This window comes from Vollenhovia emeryi, unplaced genomic scaffold, assembly GCF_000949405.1.
Source record: "Vollenhovia emeryi isolate VEMERY1.0 unplaced genomic scaffold, V.emery_V1.0 DF939232.1, whole genome shotgun sequence".
Classification (NCBI taxonomy): Eukaryota; Metazoa; Arthropoda; class Insecta; order Hymenoptera; family Formicidae; genus Vollenhovia; species Vollenhovia emeryi.
Window position 1 is genome coordinate 254,293 of NW_011967134.1, and position 12,316 is coordinate 266,608.

A 12,316-nucleotide genomic window follows, 5' to 3' on the forward strand; every position below is an offset into this window, starting at 1 on the left:
GCTGGCGGAATCGGCCCTTAAATCGATTGAAGTAACCGCTCACGAGGGTCTCTTCTATGGCGGGGACCGAACGATCCGGTGTCCCGCCGATACGCAAATGACGTCCGTCTCGTGTTACAAATTAACGAGGAGCTCGCCGCCACGCAACGCCACGCTGCCGTGTCACACACTTGGCACGCGATCGCGTAATACGCTGCCGTTGTCATATTTTTAATGCGAAAAGGATTACGACGCGCGCGCTATCAGGGCGCGGCGATATTAAATGTTTGATTTATTCGGCCGAATTGTTTGAACTGCGCGATAACACATGGGCATGGCCAATTACTCCTCGGCGCTATAAACGGTCGCTCAATTTTAATTAATTACATTACCGCCCCCGCTGCCCGATTAATAGCATCCGCCTCCCTAAATATCCCGCCGCGTGTGGAGTTTTGAGAGGAAATTTGTATTCCAAATCGGTCCTCTTTCGCTCGTCAGACTTTTCTCCTCGCTTTTATAACTCGACGCGCGAACGGCGGGATTAAATTAGGAACGGTGAATTATACAGTTGGAAATTTCGCCGTAACCACTCGCGATCGATCGAATTAATCACCGATCGGAAGTTCGTCGAACCCTGGTCGAAGACACCCCTCCGCGACTTTGTTGGTTGTTTAAATTAAGGTCGCGCGATGATACGAAAAAAACGGACGGATTATGGATCCTCGGTCGCGAGAGAAATTGTTACTTTGGAAGTCAATTACGTGACCGTCTCCGTCTCGTTGCTTCCCTGACCAAAAAAAGTGGTCAACAAACAGGTCCGCGACGTAAACGTAGCGGCGACGCGGTGCGTGGCGCGACGTGACGTAGGAGGGGCGGGGGGGGGGGGGGAACGTGTCTCGACACCGCGCGGCGCCCAGCGCGCAGGCGCACCGCCGCCATGGTGGGAGAAAGGAGCCGCCGTCGGCGGCAGTTGCGACTCGAGCGGCGAGCGGTGTGCGTGTCGTTCCGTCCGGTACGGTGTTTTCTTCGCGCCGCGGCCGGAGACTCTGCGTGTACGACGCGCCCGCGTGGCTCTCGCGATTTCTCTTTTCTTTTTCTTGGTTTTATTTCGTGCGTGCGCGCGCGCGCGCGCGCGACGGCGTGCATTAGCGGCGAGGAGCGGATCGTAGCTGGCGGCGCCGCGCCGGATTGTGGAAACGACGTTGCCGGACGTTATCGAGAAGTGACGCGCGTTAAGAGGCGGAGTGGTGTTCTAGTGTTACACTTTATTGTGCCAACATCGGTTTCTTCCCCCCCATTTAACGGCCCCTCGCCCTCCGGTTTGTGATCTCTCTCTCTCTCTTCCTTCCTCCCTCGGCGGGCTCCTTCGTCGTCGCACGAAGGAACCGGAGCCTTGTGGGACGCGGCTGCACGGAACGCTGGGAACGACCGTTGGCCTGGAGGACTTTGGCGGCGCGTGGATACTCGGCGTGCGTTCGTCGACTCTCCGATTGGCTCCGTCTTCTCGGTAAGTCTGGCTCTCCGTTCTCTATTGTCCGGCGGGAACGCTCGTCGATCTTGCCCCGCGACACCGCGCGATTTTCACCGGCCTGCGCTTGTCTCGTGCATTTTGCGCATTTAATTTGCGGAGCTGCGCGTTTTGCGCCGCGGCCTCCGCCATATTTTAAATCTGACAACGTTGACGATCAAGGAGTTTCGAAATGTTGCTCGCTTGAGAGGGATCGGTCAACCGAAAGAGTTGTAACGGGTTAATCGCGTGCGTGGCAGGCGTCAGGCGGGAAACAGTGCCGCGGTGTAGAAAGTACAGACGCGACGCGACAAATTTACGATCGCTCGGCTTTTGAACCCGCGCGCAATTTACATATTGTTTTCTCGCCGCGACTTTCATATTTAATGCGCGATCTTCCGTTCCGAATTATGCAAGTCGAAGTGTACAGGAGCTTCTGCGATCGCAACGAAATAACGTTGCCATTTATGAATTTTTACGTACCGAAGTTGGCGAGTTTCGTTGCCTTTATGGCAGTATTGGCGATTCGATTCGTCGTGTATTCGTTACATAAAGTATTCCACAATTTCGCCGTCTCGATCTTTTCTTGATAAAAATAACGATAGCTCTCGAGTCGTAAGTGAAAAGTTAATAAAAGTTGCGATAAATGATACGCGTGTGTGCATTCCCTTGATAGTCTTGTTAAAAAACTCGACTATGCATTTCTCAGAGAATCTATCATTTAAGATAGTTTCCAGTTATGATAGAAAAAAAATGTGTGCTTCAACATTCCTGACGTACCGTGAAATATGATATGTGTATAGCGATGTAGAAAGTTGATTCTCTCTCTCTTCCTTGAAAATGATCTCGTCACGCAGATATTTCGCAAAAAGGGTGGGAACGTATTACGTGCGTTCGCTTTAATTACACGTTGAATCTTGTAGTCTTTCGAGTCTCGTGTTTGCTCCAAATTTAAACGTGCATAGCTTTGAAACACGGAGTATCGACGAACGAAAAATATCAGATACACACACACACACAGTTGATAAATTTGTGTTACATTTCACAGATATCACATGTCCCAAACGGTCCACACAAATTTTCCTGTTAATTTAACATAACGTGGATATGTTAAATGCCCACACTAATACTCCGTTAATATTTTAACACCAAATAAATGCAAATCTCCAAATAATTTGAAATCAATTTTGTGTAAAATTTATTAACATATTTTGAATGAATTTTAAACAATGTAAGTTTTACATCTTACAGATGTAATAAGTCAAATGACGGTTCGAAATCACTCCCACTTATGTTATATAGAATAAAAACAACATTTTCTTGTGTAAATTTTAACAGATAAATTTTCTTACTAATAATATAGAACATATGTATTGTGTCAGATTACAAATAAGTGCACTTTGTGTGGTTTTAACATTTCTTTTCAGTTATTTTAATAATTTTACACTTGAGGTCAATTAACGCAAGAGCAATATGTTAAATTAACACATGTTAAACATTTAGCACGCAAATTTTAACCGGCATTTTTTGTATTACAAGAAAAGACAAATTTTCCAACTGTGCAGTAAAAAATACAATGTTAATGTTAACATTTTTGACATATCCCGCAAAGTTGATTCTCTCTCTTCCTCGAAAATGATCTCGTCACGCAGATATTTCGTAAAAAGGGTGGGAATGTATTACGTGCGATCGCTTTAATTACACGTTGAATCTTGTAGTCTTCCAAGTCCCGTATTTGCTCCAAATTGAAACGTGCACAGCTTTGCGATTCAAAGTACTGATAAATGAAAAATATCAGGTACATAGTGAAAAATTAAACGTTAATGTTTTTTCACATGTCCCAAAAAGTCCACTCTAAATTTTACGTTAAAATAACATTCATCGCGTGCGTTGTTTTTTGAGAAATTCAAACTGTTAATTAATTAACACTATACTTTGCACTTATGTTCACGTTTTAACGTTAATTGTGATGTAGTAAAAACAGACAGAATAGGGAAACTGCACGAATAGTTAGAAATTAGAATAGTTAAAATAATTTTGAAGAAATGTCGATACTACATGTTTCGGTTGATTTTGTGAAATAGTTTTGTTAAAAGGACTCAAGATAATATTCAACTTTTAAATCATCATACATAAAGTTATTACGTTAACATAAATGCAACACATAAAAATGTTACGGAAATAATATCATCTTGGTTTTATGTTAATTTTACATTGAAATAATAATGAAATCTTGATAGCACAAGAAAATTTTCACATTTGAAAACACCATTTTTTACTGTGTGGTTGTCTCAATAATCTGGATATTTAGTTTATCGCGACGGGGAAACCGCTGAAGGCATTGTAGTGTAGAAATTGGGCATTTTTTCGGTATTAGTTTGGACATTAGACCTTGCTGAGGCAATATAAAGATAAAATAAGGTAAGATAAAACAAGGTAAATAAGAACAAGTAATGCCTACTGGGCATTAGTGGACATTGGCGTACAAGATTTTGGTCAGCGGTTTTCCCCTCGGTTTAACGCTTAAAATTAAAATCCACAGCAAATACAATTGAGCGAATTATTTGTTTGTGGCAGCCCGTGACGTTAACGTTTAATTGAAGCAACTTGGTTATTTTTAATTCGACGTAATTTTTTTCTCCGTGTATCTCCCTTTTTCCGTCCTCTCGCAAATCCTCTAGCGTCGAATGTGTTTCGCGTTTAGTGAAGATGCGAGGCGCGGGTAGGGAAAGGGGATATAACTAATCACACGCACGATATTTGATTAACTTTGTTAGAATTACTTATTCTTCGCTCGTGACGGAAAGAACAATCGGATAATGGATGGCGAATTACACAAGCGAGAAATGGCATCGTCAGCAATTCTGTCCCTTGAATTAATCGTCGATTAAATTAATCAAAGTTTAGTCCAAGTCGCCCCGGAGGTTCCGAACGTGGGGCCCGTTGCGTCTCTCCCGCAATTAGGAATGCTGGCAGCGTCGAAAGCAACGCGCGACGCTGCGCCACTCGACGCGGCAACCGACGGGGCTCGTTCATCCTCGTTGTCGCGTTGTCCCTAGTTCCCTTTGTCATAAATAAATACACGCACGCAACGGTGATGCCCGATATCGCGCGCGCGCGCGCGCATACTCCTGCTTTTTTTTTATTTTGAGTGTCATTTTTCGTTTTCCTTCTCTCTCTCTTCTTTTTTTCACCAACGCGTCCATCGATTGCAATCGTTGTTCCGACAAGAGCAATTTGTCAAACAAAAGTTCGACCTGGGTGACGTTGTAGGCTTTTGCGAGCGACGCGAGTATACACGATAAAAGTCGCGTCAGGCTGAAAGAAGTTGACGTTTAGCGAAGTTTCCGCGTCGATTCGGGGAGCCTGGAGTAATAGCGATTTTAACGTAGGTAAATAAGCCTCTATCTTATTAAATCTCGGAAAAGGAACGGAAAGTAAAGACGGTCGTGCGAGGGATTGATTTAACAGAATTAGACAATTGTAGTTTTTTTTTCAAAACAATGTTTGCAAAGATAAAATGAGGAAAGCGAGGCGGTCCATTAAAAATGTTAAAAACGAGAAGTAGTTATCCGTAACAAGAAAAATAACAGCAAATAAATGGTAAATTAGATAAGAGTGTGAAAAGAGAGCTCGAGTTGCTGGCATAAGTAAAAATACAGAACAGCTTGGTGAGTTTTCCTTTATTAATACGTCTAATCGATACAAGTATTTTTGTAACTATCACATCCACGTGGACGGTATTTTCGGGCTGGTTCATTCTGGGATATGAGTATGGATATTTCATTATAGAAAAATTAAATTAAATTTGATTAAAATTAAAGGAAAGAAACCTTGCACGTCGTTGATATTTTCTAACATCTCTTTCGAATGTTTCCGTCAAAGAAAATTGGACTCGAAATTTAGGAACGAGTCACGTATTTGATGATAACACGTGTATAGAAATATTTCTTATCGTCGAGATGTCGATAACTGTAAGATATTTAGACGCCACGAGATACGTAGGAACGATATGTATAACGTAATGAATGAAGACGTTCAGTTAACGAATACGGTGGGGCGAGCGCGCTTGTTCCAATGGTTTATGAAGTTTTCTTGCGTCGCGAGAGCAGCCACGCCGTGACCACCACAGCTTATCGTTCTCGAACACGCGTCGTTACGTTCGAGTCACGGGGCCCCTCCGGCTAAAAGCTCGGAACCGGTTTCGAGCGTACAGAATCGTGTTGAGTAGCCGGTCGACCGTATGCGCACACGCGCGCCACGACTTTCTAAATTTCCGTCGTGCGCATTAGGTCCTACGATCAGGCATTGCATTCCCATCCTGGTTTTTTGTCTGGAAAAACACGGAAAATCCGAACTCGACGGAAAACCATTCTTTACCTGAAGAACTCTGGCAACTCTTACAGAGTTCCATCGTGACACTTTCGTGTTGAAATCGCCTTTCCGAACATTTTCCTTTTATATTAGTGTTTAAGACTCGCTTCAAATCTTTAATCTTCAGTTTTTAAGCGTCGACACGTTTTATCCCTACGACAGACTTTTTCTCGTAGTTTCTTTTGAAAAGAAGAGGATCGACATTTTATTTAATACTTCATATAAAATACTTATATTAGGAAAGTCTTCCGCTTTTTTCAAGTTTAAAACGGTATTCTTATTTTCTTTCTTTCTTGTACGAACAAGAGAAATAGAAGTAAACAATTTAAATAATTCAATTTATCTTAAAATTTTATCCAAAATTGTTTGCGTAGACGTGTGAACGAAGGTCTGAAAAACCCGATTCTTAGGAAATCTTTTCCCAAGCGGACATTTTTGAGGAGATATCCTGTTATCGTTCGATTCGATATCTTGACGTGAATTCCGGTGATTGTTGAGAAACGAATTTGACGAAATCACGGTTAAATTTGTTAGAAGAACACGAGTGGAAGAAAAATTCAGTTGTGTTTATTGTGAAATGTTTAACGAAAGTTATTTCAAATAGCATCATGTAGATATGAGATAAGCAAGGTCTTTTTTTATATTTAGTTCGATATAATATCTAGAAAAATCGTCTTAATTTGAACTTGTGTGTGAATAGATCGACGTGTCTTTCCTAAAATAATTAATTGCATTCTCGTGTACATATATAGTCGACTGTAATTATTTAGAGAGGAGGTATATGTTCCATCTGTGTCTAGGATCCATACTCGTGGGATTATTGCAGATTAAAACAAAAATATAAAAGTCATCTTGGAAAATTGCTATCTTAGACTTTTATTTAATACATTTCCGCAAATAGTGCTGTTTGCTCTACATAGATGTTTGTTTGTTATATATGTTATCTTGGAACGGATATTGGAAGCTATCTGATCGAGTTTTCGTGTACGTTACGTTATTTTTAGTGGAACATTATCGCACGAGACGGAGCATTTTCGCTATATCGCAGGAAAGGGGTAATCGGGGTGAGGATCTCGAGATATTTAGCTTTTAAAGTAATAATTTTTAGTATGCAAACTATAAAATCTCATTAGCAGCGCGATGCCAGCTGCAACAATGGCTAATTAGGCGGTGTCTGTTGTTAAAGTTCGGATAAAGACTAACGATGAAGGATATAAGAATCGATCTTGTAGATGCGCGCCGGAGCATTGTCCAAGTTTTCATTGTTTCGTCCAAAGTTGAATTGTATTCTTACGTGTGCTCGTGCCGCGTTTGTTGCCCGATCGAATGAATTGCAAGTTACCGACCTTTCGACTAGAGTGGTATAAGCTGTCTAATGGTACGGAGTATCGCTCGTGCCCAAGCGCTTCATGACATTCCGTTGAATTTGTAGTAACGTTGCAATGTGGTGCCGCGAAACATCACAAGAAGACGTTTATCTCGCGTACACGCGTTTCTTGGAGATACTCGAATAGTAATGATGCACTTACTAACGTCTAACGCCGTGAGCCCTTAGCATTCTCGAGTTAGCTTCGCTGCACTATTCTGAATAAGCAAAGATCTTGGAAATTTTTCGTCAATGGCTTTATCCCATTTCGTACAATGTGTGAGAACGTTGTTAGACGGTTATTCTAGTAATATCTATTCCAGTAATGTCTAATCTGGAGACGTTTGGACGGATATCATTTATTAACCTTTCATCGATATTAATTGCTTCTTATCTATCGTGAATCTTTCATCGCGAGATTGTTGCCAAAAATATTGCAGTATCGCAATAGACATTTTTATCCATAGATAAGATTCACTATTTATAACACGGATGCATATCATAAAGAAATAATCAGTTCGTTATAACGATTACAATAGCATATAAATCAATCAATACGAATAAATATTTGATGCGCTCTGCCTTACGAATAATTAAAAAATTGTACGCGTTTATATCCCGAGAATACATTAAATTCAAATCTTTGCCTAACAATAAGTTTAAATACTGAAACAAGCTTAAATATTGAATCGATTGAATTAAGAATTGAAAGAAGATCAATAGGAACAGAATTGGTTTTTTTTCCGACGACTGAAAGATGGCAGCAACGTGAGAGTGTCTTCTCGGTATTTCAAAGCTCAAAGCAAGTTGTCAGTGGGACAAGAGGGAACGCTCTAAGCTTATAATATAATTTCATTAAGGACTTTGTCAAAGAAATTTGTTATACGATAGACTGTGAAACTTGTGAACTTGACATCCTGCTTTTAATTAAGTTTTCAATCAAGTAAATGTTAATGTTTTGTTCGTGGTTAGTTATCAGTGTTAAACTATAACTATATAATCATTTCGTTCGTAATTGAAATTAAAAAACACACTGTTTTGAGAAAAAAATACGTTCAACGTTGGATTTTGAGATAAAAGAAATTTGATTGTACGACTTGATTTAAAAGCGTTTACTTGTGACATTCTTTTCATTTACAATCGTACCGTTTAAAAGTTACAGTGTAATGGAAACTTAAAACTTTGCCAATTTTTAAGAACAAAATTTTATGTTAAATTCACCTGAGCTATTTCGAATTGTTTCTCGCTGTTTGCATAATGTTTTGTTTGTTGCAGTTTAACAGTTACTCACTTAATTGACAATCGCCCGAAAACATAATTATAAACTGGAAAATTACTAAGTGAAAATTATTACAAACAATTATGAATTGTTATAAACATCTAACAATAAATAACATGACGCACGTGGATTTGGGACGATTTAAGCTAAATTACGTTTTCGATTAGTTGTTAATATATTGTAACTTTTAAGCGGCACGATTATAAATAAGAGTAAAATTATTACACGTAACCAAGCATGCAGCTGTAAACGAGATATTAACATTTTTTGTATTGAAAATTTAATACATTAAAATGGAATGCCAAGTTCATAAAGATGCGCGACTGTCGTTAAACTCCTATTCGTCTCTACGAAAGAGAGAAAATAAAACTGACACGCTTGATTGCGCTTATGGAAATACGCGCTCCGTGTAAGGGTATTTCTGCAATTTCGCTGCCATAGGAGGGAAAGCATCCAAAATACTTACCGCGATAGTCACGCGGAATTTAGGTTTACGCTCTCTCGACACGTGACTTCATTCTTCCTTTTTCAGTCTTCTTTTTCTCGCACATTTTCGCAAGAGCGTTCATCAAGCTCGCGATATTATTTTCTGCGCGTGACTGATTGTCGCCCTTCCCACGATTTCCGGTCAAGTATATTATTCAAAGCACAGCATTGTATATTTCACTCGGCATATTAATTCTTCATTAATACGAATATGATACGCTTGCCACTCAGCAATTTATGTTATAATTTTTTGATGGTGCAATCGTGTTTATGCGCTCGCCAGTGTTACTCGAAATTTCAATTGGCTAACACGTAGATATACCTTTGCTCTACTTTATTATCGATAGTTCCATCTTTGAAAAGTATTTTCTTTAACGCATTCAATTTAATTATTTCCTAGGTGTCATGTATAAAATGTATAGATATAGGTGTATAATAAATGTTTAATTTTTCACAACAGCTTCGCTGTATGTAACATTGATAAGAAAGAATTGTAATAATTAATGAAAAGATGCTTTTAATGTACATTAAGAACTAGAAAATGTTCATTTTGAAATAAATAAAATACTCGTGTGAAGAGGGATATTGATACTAGGTCGGATGTAGTCCGGATACATTGATATCGATTTTATGTTTAAATGATGTTAAGAAACTGCGTAGTATTGCGCCGTAAAGAAAATCTGGAATGTCAAGAAAATAGGTCGGGATTGTCTTGTCTCTAACATTTACACCAGCGAACTGTAGGTTGGAACGTAGTGTTGGCAGAATGCTACATTGCCTTGCAAATAGTCGGAATATATAACATTGCGGCACGCCATAAGTAAACGCATTCACACAATTATATGCAGGATCTAGCAAATAGAGGAAAAACACGCGGCATTTAACTCGCTTCATTAATTGCTTTTTGCGCTTTTCGAGGGATCTTTATAAACAGATGTTTAATTAACACACCGCGCTTATGCATTTTATTTGACATATTTAAAAATTACAAGTTGATAATTTGCCGAAGGGTAAACCGCTGACCAAAATCATCTACACCAATGCCTACTAATGCCCGGTGGGCCTTACTTATTTTATTCGAGGGAAAAACCACTGAGGGCATTGTGGTCTACAGATTTGCGGCATTACTAGGCATTTTTCGGGCATTAGTTTGGGCATTAGGCCTTTCTGGGGCCTTATATAAAGATAAAATAAGAAAAAAAGACAATAAGATAAAGTAATGTTCACTGGGCATTAGTGGGCATTGGTGTACAAGAATTTGATCAGCGGTTTACCTCTCCCTTTTATCTTTATAATGCCCAAACTAATGCCCGAAAGAAGCCTAGTAATGCCCTCAGCGGTTTACCTCTCGTAGGTTGCTAATCATACTAGTGCGTATCTATAGAGAGTTTGAAGAACGTCGTTAAATTTTACAGAAATAATATTTACTTGTTAATAATTTCGTATTAATAATTATTAGTTACCCTGTGACTGTTATACTAATGGCTGATGACAAGTTGCGCTTGTCTAGATTAGCTTATGAGAATTCGCAGGCAATTATAACGCTATGCTTAATTACATAATATTTTTATTAAATTCTCGTTACGCGCGGAGCTAAATATATAATGTCTACAATACGTGAGAAAGTAAACTAAAAATTTTAAATATCCCAAAATTATTAATATTATTTTATTTGCGAGGCGCAAACAAGTTATTGCACAAATAACTTGTATTATACTGTTTGCTTTCCGCGCCATTATGTATTCACGACAGAAGAGGTAATAAAATTTTGCTACAGCATTGACTATGAAGGAAGGTGACGTAATTTCGCAACATAAATATTTTAATTCTGTGCGTGCTGAAGCGATCGCGCCATTTCCTAATTCACTTCATTTCGGGTTTTGCTTGATTTAATGCTTTTAGCGCCTAGCGCATTCATTTTGTCACAGAATATAATTACGAACTTTATGAAAGATAAATATAACATTTATTATTTCAAGGCATATGAATAAACAATATTCTGCTCATTAAATTCTGTTAAAAAATTATTGGTTCAAAGTTTGTAAATTACAAAGCCTTATTTTAAACAACAAAAGTATATCGGAACTAAAAATATTTATTTTGATTAATAACAATTTCTCTGGGATTGCGTAACTATTACTTTAACCATCAGCTAATAGTTTTCAATTTTAACTAGCACAAACCACCAATCCTCGCAGCATTTTAATCATTCGTTAAATTAAAAACTTTGATACTAAGAGCCAACGAAAGATTAATATCGCTGGTAACAGCTGATTCTAGCTCCGGCGTGTGCGAATCGGGCAATTCCAGCGGATTGCGTTCGCGAAAGAGAAAGCGGTTCGTGTATGATCGCCAATGAAAAATACAAACTTCGTATCGTCGAAACTTTTCCTCTTCTGAATTACGGAGCTATCTAGACAAAACAGTGAAGTTTTATTTTCTGTTTTCTTTTTTTTTTTTTCGATCAACACGTTGATGGAAGAGCGAAGAAAAGCAGACAACTCGGAACGGAGCCAATCGGGTATTTATAGGATAGTGAATAGGAACACCAAACACCACATTGTGGTGCCAACCAAGCGCCGCATTTCGTATCTTGATTCCCTTGCGTCTATTGAATGATTGACAAACGAAAAACTTATCGTTTACCATTAGAAGATATTTTTACTCTAGAAAGATTAAATTAAGGGGTCAAGTTATTCAAAACGGTTGGAGATAGAAACAAAAATGTGACTAACATTGTATATTTCGGTATTAATTTGGAAGTAAACGTTTTCTCGAGTGTTAGGAAAGTTTGAGTTGAAGAGATATGAAGTTCGTATTAATATTTTGAGCAAGATGCAAACCGCTGGTTTATGAATAACTTAAATTGCAAATAAAATTGTAGAAAATCTCAAAGAAAAGTGTAAAATTATATTTCTGTTTAAAAGATTTTGTTGTAAAACGGAAATGTAATAATGTTTCAATATTTAGTAGCACAAAAATTGATAATGAGGATGTTTCAATAATACTATGGGATTCATTCAGTTTGTTATATTTTTGAAATTCTATCTTTTCACGCAAGTATATAAAATTTATGTTGCATTGAACGAAATATCCAGAAGAGAAAAGGAAATAAATGTTTGTAGCAGTATTTTACGTTTTAACTTGTTAAAATTTACGCTAGCTGATACATAATTTAGTCGTCTGATGTGACGCGACCTCGTTCGAAAACTGATTTGTTAAGGATCACTTATTTAAAGCGTCATAAATGTCATGCCACTTTGATTAGTGCGACTGACACCGATTACTGTGCTGAAGCTACCGTTTTTATTTTTGGCCTGCTTTC

The 12,316-nt window shown here is 38.6% G+C and overlaps 1 protein-coding gene across 2 annotated transcripts in view; it reads left to right on the plus strand.

Moving 5' to 3' along the window:
* The first annotated feature begins 950 nt into the window (after window positions 1-950).
* LOC105560356 (semaphorin-1A-like) overlaps window positions 951-12,316 on the plus strand; it is a 219,804-nt gene continuing 208,438 nt past the window's right edge. For both annotated transcript variants that reach the window (XM_012009413.1, XM_012009414.1), the window contains exon 1: window positions 951-1,486. The gene's annotated coding sequence lies outside the window, so the exon portion shown is untranslated. The remainder of the gene's footprint in view (window positions 1,487-12,316) is intronic.